Below are 24,371 nucleotides of genomic sequence, written 5' to 3'. Positions count from 1 at the left end.
CGGCGGCACTGGAGGAAGAAGACGAGAGATTGAAGATGGATGCCAGTCATTGGATGTAAATCCAACGGCTAACGATGTCAGAATCATTTGTTGACTAAGTTGACAATGACTTGCGTTGGCTTCGACCTATTGGCCCATATTTCAGCCTCCAAAAATGTGGCACATATTCAACCCATTTTTTCAGAATTTATAGTCAATTTGATCTTTTTTTAGAATTACAGTCCAGTTGCTGGGCTGGGTGAACAAATAATGGAGCGTCCATGCAGCCCATTTATTTTTTCCCTAAAAAATTACACGCCATTTGCACTTTCTCGAAATACACGGTTTTGCGGGGATTATTCTAGTTATAATGTTGGGTTGGGCGCAGCAATGTTATCAAAAAATAAACAGGGGTTGAGCATTTTGTTATAAATATATTTAAATAATAAGTGATTTATTATTACATTGGTCCTTAAATCTTCCCAAGCTTCTGTACACAATCACCAGGATTTTCGTTGCCAAAAAAGTCCAGGATTTTATTGTTAAGAAATTATTTTTATAAGTTAATAAGTTGTGGGATATTGTTTTCTTACATATGTAAGTATCTATTAAATATATGATGACAATAACAATAATATATAATAACATATAAAATAATTTAAATATATATAATATAGTTAGAAGGGAAACATAAGTTGGACCAGGCATTCCTATTCTTATATAGAAAAATAGAATAGACCTCTTCGTTTTCTTCAAAAAAATATAAGTTGGGCTGCCGATGTTTCAGGAAAAATAAAACCTCGGATGGGAGGTCCATAGGGTGGTCGATACATGATGGCCCTCAAGAAAATACAAACCGGCATGTCATGGGCTGCGCATGTTAAAAAAGAAAGCCTAGACGGGGCAGCCCACAACCCAGTTGATACTTGCTGGCCTGGTGATAATAAATGATACCTGCCAGCTCCCCAGCTTCGTTGTAAATTTATCTCCTTTAGTTACTACGTTGAAGCACCTAAAAATGTAACTATGTTGACAAATCCGTGGGCCCTAACGTCAGTATAGCATTAGGAGGAACTATTTTTTCAATGAGGCACTTGCTTGCGTACATCCATAGACCTGGTGGGTCCCGACTATCCGCCTCTCCACGTACAGTCCTCTCCAGATTCCTCTCATTTGTTCAGCATGTTCACAACGGCAGACAGCGGCGCCTCGGCGAGCACACAAAGGCGCAGGACGATATCGGACCACCTAAGGCAGTGCCTTATTTGTATTGAAAGTCCTGAACTAGCCCAGTGGCCAAGTGACACTACCCGACCGCTGTTCGGTGATACGTCTCCAGCGTATCTATAATTTTTTTATTGTTCCATGCTATTATATTATCTGATTTGGATGTTTAATGGGCTTTAATATGCACTTTTATATTATTTTTGGGACTAACCTATTAACCGGAGGCCCAGTGCCAGTTTCTGTTTTTTTGCCTATTTCAGTGTTTCACAGAAAAGGAATATCAAACGGAATCCAAACGAAATGAAACCTTCATGAGGATCTTTCTTGGAACAAACGCAATCCAAGAGACTTGGAGTGGAAGTCAGAGATGCAATGAGGCGGCCACGAGGCAGGAGGGCGCGCCTAGGGGATAGGCACGCCCCCACCCTCGTGGGCCCCTCGTAGCTCCACCGACGTACTTCTTTCGCCTATATATGCTCTTATACCCTAAAAACATCCACGAGAGCCACGAAACCACTTTTCCACCGCCGCAACCTTCTGTACCCATGAGATCCCATCTGGGGACCTTTTCTGGCGATCTGTCGGTGGGGGAATCGATCACGGAGGGCTTCTATATCAACACCATAGCCTCTCCGATGATGTGTGAGTAGTTTACCACAGACCTTCGGGTCCATAGTTATTAGCTAGATGGCTTATTCTCCCTCTTTGGTTCTCAATACAAAGTTCTCCTCAATGTTCTTGGAGATCTATTCGATGTAATATTCTTTTGCGGTGTGTTTGCCGAGATCCGATGAATTGTGGATTTATGATCAAGTTTATCTATGAACAATATTGGGTTCTTCTCTGAATTATTATATGCATGATTTGATATCTTTGCAAGTCTCTTAGAATTATCGGTTTAGTTTGGCCTACTAGATTGACCTTTCTTGCAATGGGAGAAGTGCTTAGCTTTGGGTTCAATCTTGCGGTGTCCTTTCCCAGTGACAGTAGGGGCAGCAAGGTATGTAATGTATTGTTGCCATCGAGGATAAAAAGATGGGGTTTATATCATATTGCTTGAGTTTATCACTCTACATCATGTCATCCTGCCTAAAGCATTACTTTGTTCTTATGAACTTAATACTCTATATGCATGCTGGATAGCGGTCGATGTGTGGAGTAATAGTAGTAGATGCAGAATCATTTCGGTCTACTTAACACGGACGTGATGCCTATGTTCATGATCATGCCTAGATATTCTCATAACTACAAGCTTTTCTATCAATTGCTCGGCAGTAATTTGTTCACCCACCGTAATACATGCTATCATGAGAGAAGCCACTAGTGAAACCTCTAGCCCCCGTGTCTATTATATATCATATAAGTTTCCGATCTACAACTCTAGTTTACTATTTATTTTATTTCGCAATCTTTACTTTTCAATCTATACAAGAAAAATACCAAAAATATTTATCTTATTATATTTATTAGACCTCACTTTTTCAAGTGGCCATGAAGGGATTGACAACCCCTTTATCATGTTGGTTGCAAGATTCTTGATTGTTTGTGCAGGTACTACGCGACTTGCGTGTAATCTCCTACTGGATTGATACCATGGCTCTCAAAAACTGAGGGAAATACTTACGCTACTTTGCTGCATCACCCTTTCCTCTTCAAGGGAAAACCAACGCATTCTCAAGAGGTAGAAAGAAGGATTTCTGGTGTCGTTGCCAGGGAGATCTACACTCAAGTCAAGACATACCAAGTACCCCTCACAAACTCTTCTCCCTCACATTATATTATTTGCCATTTCCCTCTCGTTTTCCTCTCCCCCACTTCACCTTTTCCTTCTCTCGTCGTCCTCTTGTTTGCTTAAGCTTGCCTTTCTATTGCTATGGCCGAACCAAAAGGGGCTAAGGGTTTCCCGGGTTTTAATACCTTGGATAATCCCTCTATCATTTCTAAGCTCATAAATAATGATGCTATGGAAAGACCTACCGGGGTTATCAATGAAAGTTTAAATAATTTTGATGAAGATGACCCCGAAATTTTTCGTTATTTGCTTGATGAATCTTTGAAAGATCCTTGGGATAGGCTGTTAAGGATTCGAGCCAGCTATGTACCCCAATATCAAATTGAGATATACTTAAGAAGCTTTTATGTTGGCTTACCCTCTTCTTTCAAGCATGTTTTAGATTCTATTTTTGAAGAAGGTTTTCTTGAGGGGGATGCCATCGATACATATGAAAAGATGAAAGCTATATTTGGGCACCCCATGAGTGAAAAAGTTGAATCCACCTCTCTTTTGTGTTTTTATCGAAATGAAATTATCAAAGAGATGACGGCTAGCTTAGATGCAAATTTTCGTAGTGTGCTTAATATTTCTTCAACCATTAATGGCCACATGCTTTCACAAAATAGGAAGATAAGTCCTTTAGATAAGAAAGTCTCTCTTTTATCACCAAAAGGGAAAAGATGTCAATACCTAGATCTATTCTTGCTTTTATGCCTAGCTAGGGGCGTTAAACGATAACGCTTGTTGGGAGGCAACCCAATGTTAGTTTTGTTCCTAGGTTTTTGTTCCCGTTTAGTAATAAATAAATCATCTATCCTTTGTTATAATTGTGTTTTTATGTTTTAATTAGTGTTTGTGCCAGGTAAAGCCTTTAGGATCTTCTTGGGTGATTGTTGTTTGATCTTGCTGAAAAAAACAGAAAGTATGCACTCACGAGAATAATTTTCATTTTTTTACCAGAGAGCGATAAAATACCAATTCCATCTGCAGTATATCAATACACAAATTATTTAGGTCGTCCTAATTTTTCAGAATTTTTGGAGTTACAGAAGTATTCGAAACCTCTAGATTGCTATAGACTGTTCTGTTTTTGACAGATTCTGTTTTTCGTGTGTTGTTTGCTTATTTTTATGAATCTATGGCTAGTATCGGGGGGTATGAACCATAGAGAAGTTGGAATACAGTAGGCTTAACACCAATATAAATAAATAATGAGTTCATTACGGTACCTTAAAGTGGTGGTTTGTTTTCTTATACTAACGGAGCTCATGAGATTTTCTGTTGAGTTTTGTGTTGTGAAGTTTTTGGGTAAAGATTTGATGGATTTTTAAACAAGGATTAGAAATAGCCTAAGCTTGGGGATTCCCAAGGCACCCCAAGGTAAAATTCAAGGACAACCAAAATCCTAAGCTTGGGGATGCCCCGGAAGGCATCCCCTCTTTCGTTTTCATTTATCGGTAACTTTACTTGAGGCTATATTTTTATTCACCACATGATATGTGTTTTGCTTGCAGCGTATTGTATACTATGAGAAGTTTCACATAGAGTGAATTGAATACTATGAGAAGTTTGATACTTGATGATTTTTTTGAGATGTGAAGATGGTGATATTAGAGTCATGCTAGTTGAGTATTTGTGAATTTGAGAAATACTTGTGTTGAGGTTTGCAAGTCCCATAGCATGCATGTATGGTAACCGTTGTGTAACAAATTTGAAGCATGAGGTGTTTCTTTGATTGTCCTCCTTATGTGTGGCGGTCGAGGACGAGCGATGGTCTTTTCCTACCAATCTAACCCCCTAGGAGCATGCGCGTAGTGCGTGGTTTTTGATGACTTGTAGATTTTTGCAATAAGTATGTGAGTTCTTTATGACTAATGTTGAATCCATGGATTATACGCACTCTCACCGTTCCATCATTGCTAGCCTCTTCGGTACCATGCATTGCCCTTTCTCACCTCAAGAGTTGGTGCAAACTTCACCGGTGCACCCAAACCCCGTGATATGATACGCTCTATCACACATAAGCCTCCTTTTATCTTCCTCAAAACAGCCACCATACCTACCTATTATGGCATTTCCATAGCCATTCCGAGATATATTGCCATGCAACTTTCCACCGTTTCGTTTATTATGATACACTTCATCATTGTCATATTGCCTTGCATGATCATGTAGTTGACATCGTATTTGTGGAAAAAGCTACCGCTCATAATTTTTTATACATGTCACTCTTGAATCATTGCACATCCCGGTACACCGCCGGAAGCATTCATATAGAGTCATATTTTGTTCTAGTATCGAGTTGTAATTTTTGAGTTGTAAATAAATAGAAGTGTGATGATCATCATTATTAGAGCATTGTACCGTGTGAGGAAATAAAAGAGAGAGAGAGAGAGAGAGAGAGAGAGAGAGGCCAAAAAAGAGAAGGTCCCAAAAAATGAGAGAAAAAGAGAGAAGGGACAATGTTACTATCCTTTTTCCACACTTGTGCTTCAAAGTAGCACCATAATCTTCACGATAGAGAGTCTCTTATTTTGTCACTTTCATATACTAGTGGGAATTTTCATTATAGAACTTGGCTTGTATATTCCAACAATGGGCTTCCTCAAAATTCCCTAGGTCTTCGTGAGCAAGCAAGTTGGATGGACACCCACTTAGTTTCTTTTGTCGAGCTTTCATAGATTTATAGCTCTAGTGCATCCGTTGCATGGCAATCCCTAATCCTCGCATTGACATCAATTGATGGGCATCTCCATAGCCCATTGATTAGCCGCGTCGATGTGAGACTTTCTCCTTTTTTGTCTTCTCTACACAACCTCCATCATCATATTCTATTCCACCTATAGTGCTATGTCCATGTGATATGTCTCCATCGTATCTACTTTTGCAAACACTTTTGCCCTTGTTTTGGACTCTAACTTGCATGATTTGAATGGAACTAACCTGGACTGACGTTGTTTTCAGCAGAATTACCATGGTGTTATTTATGTGCAGAAACAAACGTTCTTGGAATGACCTGAAATTTCACGGAGTAACTTTTTGGAAAATATAAAAAATACCTGCAAAAGATGAAGGCTAGGGGGCCCACCACCTGTCCACGAGGGTGGGGGGCGCGCCCCCTACCTCGTGGGCCCCCTGGTGCCTCTCCGACTCCAACTCCAACTCCATATATTGTGTTTCGGGGAGAAAAAATCAAAGAGAAGAATTCATTGTGTTTTACGATACGGAGCCGCCGCCAAGCCCTAAAACCTCTCGGGAGGGCTGATCCGGAGTCCGTTCGGGGCTCCAAAGAGGGGAATCTGCCGCCATCGTCATCATCAACCATCCTCCATCACTAATTTCATGATGCTCACCGCCGTGCGTGAGTAATTCCGTCGTAGGCTTGCTGGACAGTGATGGGTTGGATGGGATCTATCATGTAATCGAGTTAGTTTTGTTAGGGTTTGATCCCTAGTATCCACTATGTTCTGAGATTGATGTTGCTATGACTTTGCTATGCTTAATGCTTGTCACTAGGGCCCGAGTGCCATGATTTCAGATCTGAACCTATTATGTTTTCATCAATATATGAGTGTTCTTGATCCTATCTTGCAAGTCTATAGCCACCTATTATGTGTTATGATCCGTTAACCCCGAAGTGACAATAATCGGGATACTTACCGGTGATGACCGTAGTTTGAGGAGTTCATGTATTCACTATGTGTTAATGCTTTGTTCCGGTACTCTATTAAAAGGAGGCCTTAATATCCCTTAGTTTCCGTAAGGACCCCTGAAAGCACAAATGCTCCCTAGGTGGTTTTGATAATTGATGACAACATATCTCTTGTTGGACTAATGTTTCTATCTAGCATGTTTCAGATAAGTTCAACAATGGAGTGGCATGGACTAAAGGTTGTGGGAACTCCTTCAAGATGCTAAGGACAAAGGATTGGCTAAAGCTTCAAGCTCAAGACTCTTCATTTTACATTTTAGTGATCCAAGATCACATTGAGTCCATAGGAAAAGCCAATACTATCAAGGAGGGATGAGGTGTTGCTTAATGAGCCTCTTGCTTCATGTGCTTAATGATATGCTCCAAAATCCTCAACTACTCTCCCACTTCCACATATGACCTAAAACCCAAAGCCAAACTCGGACCTACCGATTCTTCCTATCCGGCGCCACCGAGTTTCACTTGTCATTAGCCACTGCCAAACCCTAGCAATTCGGTTCTACCGGTAAGGATCTCGGTCTCACCGAGATGGGATTGCAAACTCTCTGTTACCTATTGCAATATTCTCGGTCCCACCGAGATATGCAATCGGTCCCACCGAGATTGCAATGTAAACTCAGTGTTTCCCCTTTGTAACTTTTCGGTCTCACCGAGTTACACTCGGTCTCACCGAAAGAGCAAATCGGTCCCACCGAGTTTGCCTAACCAACTCTCTGGTTAGCTAATTACCAAATTCGGTCTCACCGAGTTTGTGTAATCGGTCTCACCGAGATTACGTTATGCCCAAACCCTAACCGAATCGGTCCTACCGAGTTGCATGTCAGTCCCACCGAAATTCCTAACGGTCACTAGGTTTACTATTTTGGTCAGACCGAGTTTTCTGATTCGGTCCCACCAAGATTGGTAAATTGCGTGTAACGGTTGGATTTTGTGTGGAGGCTATATATACCCCTCCACCTCTTTCTCATTCAGTGAGAGAGCCATCAGAACACACACACCATTCCAACTCATATGTTCTGAGAGAGAACCACCTACTCATGTGTTAAGATCAAGACATTCCATTCCTACCATATGAATCTTGATCTCTAGCCTTCCCAAGTTGCTTTCCATCAAATATTTTTCCACCAAATCCAAATCCTATGAGAGAGAGTTGAGTGTTGGGGAGACTATCATCTGAAGCACAAGAGCAAGGAGTTCATTACCTACACACCATTTGTTACTTCTTGGAGAGTGGTGTCTCCTAGATTGGCTAGGTGTCACTTGGGAGCCTCCGACAAGATTGTGGAGTTGAACCAAGGAGTTTGTAAGGGCAAGGAGATCGCCTACTTCGTGAAGATCTACCGCTAGTGAGGCAAGTCCTTCGTGGGCGATGGCCATGGTGGGATAGACAAGGTTGCTTCTTCGTGGACCCTTTGTGGGTGGTTGCTTCTTCGTGGACCCTTCGTGGGTGGAGCCCTTCGTGGACTCGCGCAACCGTTGCCCTTGGGTGGAGCCTTGTGTGGACTCGCGCAACCGTTACCCTTCGTGGGTTGAAGTCTCCATCAACGTGGATGTAGGATAGCACCACCTATCCGAACCACGGGAAAAACTTCCGTCTCTCCAATTGCGTTTGATCTTTCCAAACCCTTCCCTTTACATTCTTGCAAGTTGCATGCTTTACATTCCGCTGCCCATATACTCTTTGCATGCTTGCTTAATATGTACTGTGTGTGTTGAAATTGTGCCTAAACTCCACTTAAACTCAAAAAGATTAAAAAATTGCAACTTTAGCACTAAGTGTCTAATCACCCCCCCTCTAGACACATCTACTTCTAGATCCTACAAGTGGTATCAGAGCTTTGGTCTCCATTGCCTTGGTTTAATCACCATTGGAGGAAGATGGATGTGTCTACTCTAGGGAGTCTTAGACATAGAGTGCCTATTCTTGATGGAAAGTATTTTCATGAGTGGAAAAATGAGATGCTTGTAATCTTCAATCAATATCACTTGAACAAGTATATTGCTAGCCCTTGTGCACCCCATATTGATCCCTTGCATCCTACCCTAGATGAAGATATTGACATGATTCGCAATCTTAGAACTATTGAGCTCATCATTAGAGGATTTCCCAAAGATTTGATTGCTAGTTTGCCTACTCAAAATTGCGCCTATACTATATGGAAATTTCTTGGGGAACGGTTTCCCAATCACTTCTTGAAAACTTTGGATGAAATTCTCCATAAATCTATTGCCTTGAGTAAGATGAACTCTAGTGATCCTAGTTTTGGCAAATGTCTTCTTGAACTTGCAAATCTTAAATATGCTAAAGGAGATGTTGGAATCATTAATGATATCATACTCAAAGCTATAAGAATTCATAAAAGTAACCACTTTGATCATTTATCTAATGAATTACCCTCTCTAGGAAATGATGAGTCACAAGATCATGATGAACATGAATATTATGATGATGATGATAGTGACTCCGATCTTGATAATGCAATGAGACATTTTGGTCTTATGGCAAATCTTCGGGGATATGAATCAGGAGGAAAGGAATGGGTCCTTGATAGTGGATGCACTGATCATATGACCGGAAATGAAGAGATGTTCCGTGAACTTGCTGAAAACAACGGCCCTCGAAAATACGTCACCTTTGGTGATAATTCAAAGGGTAAAGTGGTTGGCCTTGGTAAGGTGGCCATCTCACATGATAGTTCCATTCAAAATGTGATGCTCGTTGAATCTCTTGGCTACAACTTACTTTCAGTATCTAGACTTGCTGATTTCGGTTTGAATGTCCTATTTACTGAGGTAGATTGCCAAGTATTTCGTCGAGACAATCATAAAATGGTCTTTACGGGTATGCGTAGAGGTGATCTTTACATTGTCGATTTCTCTAAAAAGGCACAACCTAAAACTTGCTTTGTTGCTAAATCCTCAAAAGGCTGGTTGTGGCATAGATGACTAGGTCACGTTGGCATGAGAAACCTCGACAAGCTTATTAAAGGAAATCATATCCTAGGAGTTAACGATGTCATATTTGATAAGGATAGACTTTGCAGTGCTTGTCAAGCAAGTAAACAGGTTGGAGGAAGACATCTCGTGAAGAACATCATGACCACAAGGAGGCCACTCGAGCTGCTTCACATGGATCTTTTTGGTCCCAACGCCTACAAGAGTCTCGTTGGAAATTCTTTTGGTCTAGTTATAGTTGATGATTTTTCAAGATTTACGTGGGTGTTCTTTCTTAATGACAAGTCACAGGTCTAGAAGATCTTCAGAAACTTCGCTAGGAAAGCCCAAAATCAGTTTGATGTGAAGATCAAGAAGGTTCGGAGTGACAACGGAACGGAGTTCAAGAACGCAAATGTGGACACCTTTCTTGATGAAGAAGGGATTTCACACGAGTTCTCGGCTACATACACACCTCAACAAAATGGAGTTGTTGAGAGGAAGAACCGGACGCTCATCGAAATGGCAAGAACGATGCTTGATGAATACAAGACGCCAAAGCACTTTTGGGCAGAAGCGGTTGAGACAGCTTGTCACGCAACAAATCGCTTATATCTTCACAAGCTACTCGGCAAGACGGCATATGAGCTCCTCACCGGTAACAAGCCTCAAGTTGGATACTTTTGAGTATTCGGCTCAAAGTGCTACATTCTTGATAAGCATCGTCGTTCAAAATTTGCTCCTAAATCTCATGAAGGTTTTCTACTTGGTTATGGCTCAAACTCTCACACTTACCGTGTCTACAACAATTTCACCCAAAAGGTTGAAGAGACGGTAGATGTGAAGTTTGATGAATCTAATGGCTCGCAAGTAGAGCAATTGCCAATTGATGTAGGAGACAAAGACCCTTCGGAAGCAATTCAAGACTTGTCCATTGGGAAAATTCGTCCAACAGAGGTGAAGGAGAGTACCTCATCCATCCAAGTGGAAGCTTCTACTTCACAACAAGGTGAACCAAGAATCGACACGGAAGCATCCACAAGTGGGACACACCAAGATGAAGAAAACGAGAAAGTACGTCAAGATGAACATCAACAACCTCCTTCTCCACCACGACAAGAGAACGACGACGTCAACAATGAAGAAGTCCAAGAAGAAGAACAAGATGAAGAAGATGTTCAACGAAGACCCAAGCAAAAGCTCTCACGAGTTTGAGCAAGAATTGCCAAAGATCATCCAGTCGAGCAAATCCTCAATGATATACAAACCGGGAGAATCACTCGCTCAAGAACTCGTTTAGCTAACTTTTGTGAAAACTATTCATTCATCTCTAGCATTGAACCAATGAAGGTTGAAGAAGCATTGGAAGATCCGGATTGGATAAACGCTATGCATGAAGAGCTACATAATTTTGAGAGAAACCAAGTTTGGACATTGGTTGAGAAGCCCGACAACAACCACAACATCATTGGTACCAAATGGGTGTTTCGCAACAAGCAAGATGAAGATGGACAAGTGGTCCGCAACAAAGCACGTCTCGTCGCCCAAGGATACACACAAGTCGAAGGTATGTACTATGGTGAGACGTATGCTCCCGTTGCTAGACTTGAATCCATTCGCATCTTACTTGCCTATGCTAATCACCATAATATCACCTTGTACCAAATGGACATTAAAAGTGCTTTTCTAAATGGAGAAATAGAGGAGGAAGTTTATGTCAAACAACCTCCCGGCTTTGTCAATCCTAAGAAACCAAATCATGTTTACAAACTTCACAAAGCTCTTTATGGTCTTAAACAAGCTCCTAGAGCATGGTATAAATGCTTGACCAAGTTCCTTACTACAAGTGGTTTTGAAATTGGTAAAATTGATTCTACTCTTTTTACTAAAAGGGTTAATGGAGAACTATTTGTATGCCAAATTTATGTTGATGACATCATATTTGGTTCAACTAACCCTCTCTTTAGTGAAAAGTTTGGAAAGCTAATGTCAGAGAAGTTTGAGATGTCTATGATGAGTGAACTCAAATTCTTTCTCGGTTTGCAAATCAAGCAAACTAAGGAAGGTACATTTGTCTCTCAAACAAAGTACACCAAGGACTTATTCAAGAAGTTCAATATGCAAGAATGCAAAGTTATGTCTACACCCATGCCTACTAGTGGACATAATGATTTGACCAAAGATGGTGAACCTGTTGATCAAAAAGTTTATCGCTCTATGATTGGTTCATTGTTATACCTATGTGCTTCACGTCCCGATATAATGCTAAGTGTGTGCATGTGTGCACGATATCAAGCTGCTCCTAAAGATTGTCTTCTTAAGGCTGTGAAAAGGATAGTGAGATATTTAATCCATACACCAAATTTTGGCATTTGGTATCCTAAGAGGTCTTCCTTTGATCTTGTTGGCTATTCCGACTCGGATTATGCCGGAGACAAGGTTGATAGAAAGTCCACTTCGGGTACTTGTCAATTTCTTGGTAGATCTCTTGTGTCTTGGTCTTCCAAGAAACAAAACTCGGTATCCTTATCCACCGCCGAAGCGGAATACATTGCCGCTGGTTCATGTTGTGCTCAATTACTTTGGATGACCCAAACTCTTAAAGGTTATGGGATTTATGTGAAACATGTTCCACTGCTTTGTGACAATGAAAGTGCTATCAAAATTGGTCATAATCCTGTACAACATTCTCGAACTAAGCATATTGAAGTTCGTCATCATTTCATTCGAGATCATGTTGCTAAGGGTGACATCAATCTTAAGCATGTTCGCACCAATAAGCAATTAGCGGATATATTCACTAAACTGCTTGATGAGAAAGTGTTTTGCAGGCTGAGAGGAGAATTGAACATCATTGATGCTTCGAACTTGGAGTAGAAACTCCATGGGATCCATGCAAGACATGAGCTTATGACTAATCCATGATGTATCTCTTATGATAACTATCTTATGTCTTGGATATATTTGCACCTTGCATGTTGTCTAACCCATGTAGGTGCTTGGTTGAATCTAATTCCATGAGATTGCGACTCACTCACATCTTGAGCAATCTCTACATCACCAAGACTCTACACAATGGTGGTTAAAGACAAGGAAGCACGAAACCATTCAAACATATCCTTTGACAAATTCTATGTTAAGCCTCATGATTGTCATTTTTGGATACACAAGTGCTCTTCCTTGCAAGAACTAACCCATGTAGGTAGATGAACTCAAACTCCAAGTGGTGCTCCCAACTCTTGATGAACTACATCAATCTTGAGCACCCACACAAGTTCAACTACATGAACAAGAACCACATCACCACCCAAGGTATGTTATTCCATCTTAGAGAAGCTTTACTCCAAGACATGAGTCAAAGCAACTCAACAAGATGTGAATACATCAAGATGCTTAAACGAAAAATGGTAACCCCATTTTGAGCTTAAACGATGAGTATGACCTATGATCAAGTGTTCTCACTTGACTCCTAAGTCAATGTACTCTAACATAGGTGACTATGTCACCGCCCAATTCTAGATGAAGTTCTCTTGTGTTCTTTTCTGAGTTACTACATTTGTCCCTTGCATATTTGTTTCCTTCTTTTTCAAACAAAACAAAAACAAAAACTTCATCTAGAAACTTTCACTCTTTTCCTTTTTGTTCTTGTTCTGCATCAAATTCCTTGCAAATCCTTCAGCTAATTCATTGCAAATCTTTGTGAGATCTTACTTGACTAGTGAGCTGAGGTGACAAGTGTTTTTCTCTGTGTAAACTCGGTTTCACCGACTTGCAAATTTTGGTCCAACCGAATCTTCTCGGTACCACCGAAATATGCCACTCGGTGCCACCGACTTTGCAATCAGAAAAACAGTTTGCCACTTGTTCTACCTTTCCTGTGATCCAGCTCCACTCAATGAATCTTGTCCTCCACAAGCATCACAATTTTATCCTCTACTTTGTGCTGAATCTCAAGGACCAAACCTATTCGACGGATTCCAGGAAAAACCTTCTTGGAAATTGATGTCAAAGGGGGAGAGAGAGATCACATCAAAGCTTGTAGGAGAAAGAGATCACATCAGGGAGAGAAACAGTCTCAAGGACCAAACCTACAAGAGAGAAAGTAATAAGGGGGAGAGAAAGTCTCAAGGATCCCAGATGCTTGATGTTCAAGAGGAGAGATGCCACATGTCTTTTTGGGGGAAAGACATGTTCATATGAACTCATTTGAATTAAGTTCTATTCATATCCTTCAGCTCTGATTTTCTGTTTCCCATCTTCTCCCAATATCCCATGTAAGATTCAGGGGGAGCAAGACACCTAAGGGAAAAGAAATCAGCCAAATTCATTGCATATCTTTATTCTTGGGGACATGTTGAATCCAATGTGGTACCTGTACTCACTCTCTACATGTCATCCCAGTCTTGGTATTCTTGTGGTTTCTTTGGTTTGCTCTGCCTAGTGGACGTACCTGTGTTATCTAACCTTGTTTGCAGGTTCATTCCATCCTAAGCCAACTCGAGACCACAAGGTAAGTATATGCATCAAAATCATGAGTATGAGGAGTTCTTGCTTATGTACATACTGTTTGCAAGAAGGACTCATGAGCATGAAGGTATTTTCCTTGATAATCTTTTGCTCTGATGCATATGGCCAAGATACATGTAACACATTGTCTACTCTGTCATGATTATGCTCTCACATGCCTCTATATTTCATATTTACATGAGTGCATACATGTAGGGGAGTCTATGCTTGTTACATGTCCTTCCAAAACTTTACTTGTTGTTCTTTATATCTTTATCTAAAGCTTTGATGTATGTTGCCATCAATTACCAAAAAGGGGGAGATTGAAAGCACAAATGCTCCCTAGGTGGTTTGGATAATTGATGACAACATATCTCTTGTTGGACTAATGTTTCTATCTAGCATGTTTCAGATAAGTTCAACAACGGAGTGGCATGGACTAAAGGTTGTGGGAACTCCTTCAAGATGTTAAGGACAAAGGATTGGCTAAAGCTTCAAGCTCAAGACTCTTCATTTTACATTTTAGTGATCCAAGATCACATTGAGTCCATAGGAAAAGCCAATACTATCAAGGAGGGATGAGGTGTTGCTTAATGAGCCTTTTGCTTCATGTGCTTAATGATATGCTCCAAAATCCTCAACTACTCTCCCACTTCCACATATGACCTAAAACCCAAAGCCAAGCTCGGACCTACCGATTCTTCCTATCCGGCGCCACCGAGTTTCACTTGTCATTAGCCACTGCCAAACCCTAGCAATTCGGTTCTACCGATAAGGATCTCGGTCTCACCGAGATGGGATTGCAAACTCTCTGTTACCTATTGCAATATTCTCGGTCCCACCGAGATATGCAATTGGTCCCACCGAGATTGCAATGTAAACTCAGTGTTTCCCCTTTGTAACTTTTCGGTCTCACCGAGTTACACTCGGTCTCACCGAAAGAGCAAATCGGTCCCACCGAGTTTGCCTGACCAACTCTCTGGTTAGCTAATTACCAAATTCGGTCTCACCGAGTTTGTGTAATCGGTCTCACTGAGATTACGTTATGCCCAAACCCTAACCGAATCGGTCCTACCGAGTTGCATGTCAGTCCCACCGAAATTCCTAACGGTCACTAGGTTTACTATTTCGGTCAGACCGAGTTTTCTGATTCGGTCCCACCGAGATTGGTAAATTGTGTGTAACGGTTGGATTTTGTGTGGAGGCTATATATACCCCTCCACCTCTTTCTCATTCAGTGAGAGAGCCATCAAAACACACACACCATTCCAACTCATATGTTCTGAGAGAGAACCACCTACTCATGTGTTGAGATCAAGACATTCCATTCCTACCATATGAATCTTGATCTCTAGCCTTCCCAAGTTGCTTTCCACTCAAATCTTTTTCCACCAAATCCAAATCCTATGAGAGAGAGTTGAGTGTTGGTGAGACTATCATCTGAAGCACAAGAGCAAGGAGTTCATTACCTACACACCATTTGTTACTTCTTGGAGAGTGGTGTCTCCTAGATTGGCTAGGTGTCACTTGGGAGCCTCCGACAAGATTGTGGAGTTGAACCAAGGAGTTTGTAAGGGCAAGGAGATCGCCTACTTCGTGAAGATCTACCGCTAGTGAGGCAAGTCCTTCGTGGGCGATGGCCATGGTGGGATAGACAAGGTTGCTTCTTCGTGGACCCTTTGTGGGTGGTTGCTTCTTCGTGGACCCTTCGTGGGTGGAGCCCTTCGTGGACTCGTGCAACCGTTGCCCTTGGGTGGAGCCCTGTGTGGACTCGCGCAACCGTTACCCTTCGTGGGTTGAAGTCTCCATCAACGTGGATGTAGGATAGCACCACCTATCCGAACCACGGGAAAAACTTCCGTGTCTGCAATTGCGTTTGATCTTTCCAAACCCTTCCCTTTACATTCTTGCAAGTTGCATGCTTTACATTCCGCTGCCCATATACTCTTTGCATGCTTGCTTAATATGTACTATGCGTGTTGAAATTGTGCCTAAACTCCACTTAAACTCAAAAAGATTAAAAAATTGCAACTTTAGCACTAAGTGTCTAATCACCCCCCCTCTAGACACATCTACTTCTAGATCCTACAACCCCGCTGCCACGGGAGGGTAGGACAAAAGATGTCATGCAAGTTCTTTTCCATAACCACATATGACTATATTCGGAATACATGCCTACATTATATCAATGAACTGGATCTAGTTCTGTGTCACCCTAGGTTATGACTGTTACATGATGAACCGCATCCGGCATAATTCTCCATCACTGATCCATTGCCTACGAGCTTTCCATATATTGTTCTTCGCTTATTTACTTCCCCGTTGCTATTGCTATCTTCACTACAAAATACCAAAAATATTACTTTTACTACTGTTACCTTTTGCTACCGTTACCACTACTATCATATTACTTTGCTACTAAATACTTTGCTGCAGATATTAAGTTTCCAGGTGTGGTTGAATTAACAACTCAGCTGCTAATACTTGATAGTATTCTTTGGCTCCCCTTGTGTCGAATCAATAAATTTGGGTTGAATACTTTACCCTCGAAAACTGTTGCGATCCCCTATACTTGTGGGTTATCAAGACTATTTTCCAGCGCCGTTGCCGGGGAGCATAGCTCTATTCTTTGAGTCACTTGGGATATATATCTGCTTAACATTATGAAGAACTTGAGAGATCCAAAAACCAAGATCTATACCTCAACTACGAGGGGAGGTAAGGAACTGCCATCTAGCTCTGCACTTGATCCACCTTCTGTTTTGAGTAAGCTTGCGACACCTAAAACTGCTTCTGCTATTTGTTCTGATATGTCGCATGTTATTGATGATGCTACTTCTTCTATGCATGATACTTATGATGAAACTACTTCTATGCTTGATACTACTGTGCCACTTGGTGATTTTCTTGATGAACAACTTGCTAGGGCTAGAGAGATTGAAAATATTAAATCTGATAATACTGATGAAAGTGATGATAAAGAATCACTTGTTATTCCCGAGGGTTATGTTTTTGATCAAGAAGCTTCTTTAGCTATTTTAGCTTGCAAAGATAGATACGAACGTAAGAGGTTATTAGCTAAATGGAACAAGCAGTCTCTAAATGCTAGAATGAAACCTGACCCTGTTTTGCTACTTCACCTATCTGTGTTACTCATAAGGATTATGAATTCTCTGTCGATCCTGATATAATTACTTTGGTTGAATCTGATCCTTTTCATGGCTATGAATCTGAAACTGCTGTGGCACATCTTACTAAATTAAATGATATAGCCACCCTGTTCACTAATGATGAGAGAACTCGTTACTGTTATATCCTTAAAATATTTCCGTTCTCATTAAAGGGTGATGCTAAGATATGGTTTAATTCTCTTGATCCTGGTTGTGTGCGTAGTCCCCAGGATATGATTTATTACTTCTCTGCTAAATATTTCCCTGCTCATAAGAAACAAGCTGCTTTAAGGGATATATATAATTTTGTGCAAATTAAAGAAGAGAGTCTACCACAAGCTTGGGGGAGGCTTCTCCAATTACTTAATGCTTTGCCTGATCATCCTCTTAAGAAAAATGAAATACTTGATATCTTTTATAATGGACTAACCGATGCCTCCAGAGATTACCTGGATAGTTGTGTTGGTTCTGTTTTCAGGGAAAGAACACCGGATGAAGCTGAAATTCTATTGAATAATATGTTGACAAATGAAAATAATTGGACACCTCCGGAGCCAATTCCTAAGCCTATTCCTAAACCAACTCCGAAGAAGAGGGGTATTCTATTTCTCAGTCCTGAAGATATGCAAGAGGCAAAGAGATCTATGAAAGAAAAAGGTATTAAAGCTGAAGATGTTAAGAATTTACCTCCTATTGAAGAAATACATGGTCTTAATTTACCACCTATTGAAGAAACATATGATCTTAATCCTTTACCTATTGAAGAAACTCATGGTCTTGATAACCCGACACAGGTATTAAAGGTAAATTCTCTCTATAGATATGATAGAGCTGAAATCCCATTTACATAGATATGATAAAGATGAGTTTGATAAATTTATGATTAAGCAAGAATATTTTAATGCTTATTTTGGTAGACAATTGAAATACAATTCAAATATGCTTCAACACTTGGGTGATTATATGGCCAATGTCAAAGGTGAACTTAAACTTATTAGTAAAAATGCTTCTATGGTTACCACTCAAGTAGAACAAGTACTTAAAGCTCAAAATGATTTGCTCAATTAATTGAATAGTAAGAATAATGATAATGCAGTTAGAGTGGCTACTAGAACCGGTAGAATGACTCAGGAACCTTTGTATCCTGAAGGCCACCCTAAGAGAATTGAGCAAGATTCTCACAGAAATAATATAGATGCACCTAGTCCTTCCAAAAGGAAGAAAAAGAAAAATGATAGGACTTTGCATGCTTCTAGTGAACCTGTTACTGAAACACTTGAGAATCCAAATGATATTTCTATTTCTGATGCTGAAACTCAATCTGGTAATGAACCTGAAACTAGTAATAATGTTAATGATAATGTTCATGATGATGCTTAACCTAGTAATGATAATGATGTAGAAATTGAACCTGCTGTTGATCTTGATAACTCACAATTAAAGAATCAATGTTATGATAAGAAAGACTTTGTTGCTAGGAAACATGATAAAGAAAGAGAACCACGGGTTCAGAAAGCCATGCCTTTTCCTCCCAAACCATCCAAGAAAAAGGATGATGAGGATTTTGAGCGCTTTGCTGAAATGATTATACCTATCTTTTTGCGTATGCGATTAACTGATATGCTCAAAATGAATCCTTATGCTAAGTATATGAAAGATATTGTTACAAATAAAAGAAAGATACCAGAAGATGAAATTTCCACCATTCTTGCTAATTATACTTTTATGGGTGGAATACCAAAGAAACTTGGAGATCTAGGAGTACCCACTATACCATGCTCTATTAAAAGAAACTATGTTAAAACTGCTTTATGTGATCTTGGAGCCGGTGTTAGTGTTATGCCTCTCTCTTTATATCGTAGACTTGATTTGAATAAGTTGACACCTACTGAAATATCTTTGAAAATGGCTGATAAATCAACTGCTATACCTGTCGGCATTTGTGAGGATGTGCCTGTTGTAGTTGCAAACGTTACTATTTTAACGGACTTTGTTATTCTTGATATTCCTGAGGATGATAGTATGTCTATTATTCTTGGAAGACCCTTTTTGAATACTAAAGGGGCTGTTATTGATTGCACTAAAGGCATTGTCACTTTTCATGTCAATGGTAATGAGCGTACGGTACACTTCCTGAGGAAACAACCTCAAGTTCATAGTATCAACTCTATTGGAAAAATTCCATCGATTATATTTGGAGGTTTTGAATTTCCTCTTCCTACTATCAAGGTGAAATATGATATTCTTATTATTGGGGATGTGCATATCCCCGTTGAGGTAACATAGTGTTATTCGAAATTTCTCCGGTTCCATGTTATTCGGAATGAGTTCGTTAACAAGACTTGATCAACCTTGTTAGTGGATTCCTTTCGATGATCATGAGATGGATGAAATTAGAGAGCACAACCTTCTGTACCCCACTTTTACTTTCTGTTATTTATATGAAATAAAATAAAAATAAATATTTTTCTATCTATTATCTGATTATCTGTGCAATATAAAAATACCCCAAAAATAAAAGTTCTCCAAATGCCCTAAAATTTGAATATGATTTTTTCTAGAATATTTGAGAATATTTGGCACTGAGAACATAGCAGGGGGTCAACCACCTGCCCATGAGGGTGGAGGGCGTGCCCTACCCCCCTGGGCGTGCCCCCTGCCTCATGGGCCCACGCTGGCCCTCCTCCACTTATCCTTTCACCCACACACTCCTTCTTCCTCCCCCAAACATGAATATCCAGCTCAACCCCGAGCCCAAGCTCGTTTTGCTCCCATTTTCGATCTCCTTGCTCAAAGCACCTCTCACAAAACTGCTTGGGGAGATTGCTCCTTGGTATGTGACTCCTCCATTGGTCCAATTAGTTTTTGTTCTAGTGCTTTATTCATTGTAATTTTTTGCTGCTTGGTGACCCTGTTCTTGAGCTTGCATGTCAAATTTATTTGGTCAAAAGTAGTTTTGATGCATGATATAGGCCCTAGGCACTTGTAGGAGTAGTTGCTATCAATATTATTGAGTTCGGTTTACTTTTATTTTGAGGTTACTAAAAATTTCAGATTTTTTCAGAAAATGATGAAGAGACTTTTGAGGGGCTCATCGAGCCAATGCTCGAAGGAAAAGGCACTGAAGCCTAAGTATAATCTGCCTCGCACCGCGGAGGTTTAGGCGTGTGAATGGCCTTCCGATGATATCTTGAGAGCAGCCGGGATTTATGAAGATTTTCATGAATTGGCTAGGAATGGAGGCCTCACCGCTTTCCTCCACGACCAATGCGATCAGTATCTCTTACTCACAAATATCTTTGTGCAAAACTTCCATTTCCATTCTAGGAGCTCACCACCTATGGTGGAGTTTTATTTATATGATGAGCATAAGGAGATGTCACTTTATGATTTTTGTCGGGTTTGTTTGGTCCCTTTTGAGGGCAAGACAGAACAACCACATCGCCATGATGTGGACGGGTTTATTGATACTATCACTGTAGGGGAAACGAGGAAGGTTTCCGATGCACGAATCACTAGCATACATTTTCCTATTTTACATTATTTTGCATTATTTGCTAGTCGTTGTTTAATTGGTCGCGGAAACTATGGAAACCTTAGTATCCCTGATATTATCATTTTGCTCCACGGTTTATACGGTGATAACTCTATTAGTATGGGTGGCATTATTGCTAAACGGTTAAGTCTGAACCGTACCAAGGGCCCCATCTTTGGAGGCATCTATGCTTCACGCCTAGCTGCACATTTTAACATACCTATTAGGCATTATGAGAAGGAAGAAAAAGTGCTGCCTCGTGTTTATCTAGATTATAAAAGTATGGTGGCACATGATTTCATTATTAAGAATAGGGAAGGAGAGCTTAAATACAAATTGTTCTTTAATAAACATCATCCTGAGACTATTACCCTGCCTGCTCCTTCTTTGTGTGATTTATCTGCAGGCCAGTACCTTGTTCTGCTAAAGGCTATTCACGCCTACCGGAACCCTGCACCAGCCATGGAGCCAGAGACGGAACCACAAGTTGATCCTTCACGACAGTCTAATTACCAGTGGGGTCCAGAGATGATTGTCAGTCAGTGGCAATCGGAGTCTTCTTCTTCATCGCAGTACGACCGACTCCTGCCAGCATCTACTACTATTACTCCACACATCGACCGCTATCCAGCATGCATCTAGAGTATTAAGTTCAAGAGAACAGAGTAATGCTTTAAGGAAGATGACATGATGTAGAGGGGTAAACTCATGCAATATGATATAAACCCCATCTTTTTATCCTCGATGGCAACAATACAATATGTATCGGTTCCCTTTCTATCACTGGGATCGAACACCGCAAGATTGAACCCAAAGCTAAGCACTTCTCCCATTGCAAGAAAGATCAATCTAGTAGGCCAAACAAAACTGATAATTCGAAGAGACTTGCCAAGATAAACCAATCATACATAAAAGAATTCATATGAGAATCAAATATTGTTTATAGATAATTTGGATCATAAACCCACAATTCATCGGATCTCCACAAACAGACCACAAAAAAATATTACATCGAATAGATCTCCAAGAAAATCGAGGATAACTTTGTATTGAGATCCAAAACAAGAGAAGAAGCCATCTAGCTAATAACTATGGACCCGTAGGTCTGAAGTAAACTACTCACACATCATCGGATATGCCATGGAGTTGATGTAGAGGCCCTTCGTTGTTAATGCCCCCTCCGGTGGAACTCCGAAAAAGGCCCCGAGATGGGATCTCTCGAGTACAGAAGGTTGCGGCGGTGGAATTAGGTTTTCGTGGTGCTCCTGGATGTTTGGGGGGTACATGGAGATATATAGGAGGAAGAAGTACGTCGGTGGAGCAACGGCGGGCCCACGAGGGTGGAGAGCGCACCCAGGGGGTAGGCGCGCCCCCTGCCTCGTGCCTTCCTCCCTTGTTTCTTGACGGCCACTCCAAGTCTCCTGGATCACGTTTGTTTAGAAAATCACGTTCCCGAAGGTTTCATTCCATTTGGACTCTGTTTGATATTCCTTTTCTTCGAAACCCTAAAATAGGCAAAAAAACAGCAATTTGGGTAGGGCCTCCAGTTAGTAGGTTAGTCCCAAAAATGATATAAAAGTGTAAAATAGAGCCCATTAACATCCAAAATAGATAGTATAATAGCATGGAGCAATCAAAAATTATAGATACGTTGGAGACGTATCAAGAACCCCCAAGCTTAATTCCTCCTCGTCCTCGAGTAGGTAATGATAAAAGAAGAATTTTTGATGTGGTATGCTTTCTAACATATTTCTCAATGTAATTTTTCTTTATTGTGGCATGAATGTTCAGATCCATAAGATTCAACATAAAAGTTTAATATTGACATAAAAATAATAATACTTCAAGCATACTAACTAAGCAATTATGTCTTCTTAAAATAACATGGCCAAAGAAAGTTATCCCTACAAAATCATATAGTCTGGCTATTCTCTATCTTCACCGAACAAAATATTTAAATCATGCACAACCCCGATGACAAGCCAAGCAATTGTTTCATACTTTTGATGTTCTCAAACTTTTTCAATCTTCACACAATATATGAGCGTGAGCCATGGATATAGCACTATGGTGGAATAGAATGGTGGTTGTGGAGAAGACAAAAAGGAGAAGATAGTCTCACATCGACTAGGCATATCAACGGGCTATGGAGATGCCCATTAATAGATATCAATGTGAGTGAGTAGGGATTGCCATGCAACAGATGCACTAGAGCTATAAGTATATGAAAGCTCAACAAAAGAAACTAAGTGGGTTCATCCAACTTGCTTGCTCACGAAGACCTAGGGCATTTTGAGGAAGCCCGTCATTGGAATATACAAGCCAAGTTCTATAATGAAAAGTTCCCACTAGGTATATGAAAGTGATATCATAGGAGACTCCCTATCATGAAGATCATGGTGCTACTTTGAAGCACAAGTGTGGAAAAAGGATAGTAACATTGTTCCCTTCTCTCTTTTTCTCTCATTTTTTGGGCCTTCTCCTTTTTATGGCTTTTTTTTCATCCGGAGTCTCATCCCGACTTATGGGGGAACCATAGTCTCCATCATCCTTTCCTCACTTGGAACAATGCTCTAATAATGATGATCATCACACTTTATTTACTTATAACTCAAGAATTACAACTCTATACTTAGAACAAAATATGACTCTATGTGAGTGCCTCTGGCGGTGTACCGGGATGTGCAATGATGCATGAGTGACATGTATGAAAGAATTATGAATGGTGGCTTTGCCACAAATACGATGTCAACTACATGATCATGCAAGCAATAATGACAATGATGAAGCATGTCATAATAACGGAACGGTGGAAAGTTGCATGGCAATATATCTTGGAATGGCTATAGAAATGCCATAATAGGTAGGTATGGTGGCTGTTTTGTGGAAAGTATATGGTGGGTTTATGGTACCGGCGAAAGTTGCATGATACTAGAGAGGCTAGCAATGGTGGAAGGGTGAGAGTGCGTATAATACATGGACTCAACATTAGTCATAAAGAAGTCACATACTTATTGCAAAAATCTATTAGTTATCGAAACAAAGTATTACACGCATGCTCCTAGGGGGATAGATTGGTAGGAAAAGACCATCGCTCGTCCCCAACCGCCACTCATAAGGAAGACAATCAATAAATAAATCATGCTCCGACTTCATCATATAACGGTTCACCATACGTGCATGCTACGGGAATCACAAACTTCAACACACGTATTTCTCAAATTCACAACTACTCAACTAGCATGACTCTAATATCACCATCTCCATATCTCAAAACAATTATCAAGTATAAAATTTCTCATAGTATTCAATGCACTTATATGAATTTTTTTATTATTGCCATGTTTTTCTAAAGGACTCTCAAAATAATATAAGTGAAGCATGAAAGAACAATAGTTTCTATAAAACAAATCCACCACCGTGCTCTAAAGGATATAAGTGAAGCACTAGAGAAAAAACTATATAGCTCAAAAGATATAAGTGAAGCACATGGAGTATTCTAATAAATTTCAAATCATGTGAGTCTCTCTCAAA

This window comes from Triticum aestivum, chromosome 5A, assembly GCF_018294505.1.
Source record: "Triticum aestivum cultivar Chinese Spring chromosome 5A, IWGSC CS RefSeq v2.1, whole genome shotgun sequence".
NCBI lineage: Eukaryota > Viridiplantae > Streptophyta > Magnoliopsida > Poales > Poaceae > Triticum > Triticum aestivum.
Note: the sequence above shows the minus strand (reverse complement) of the source record.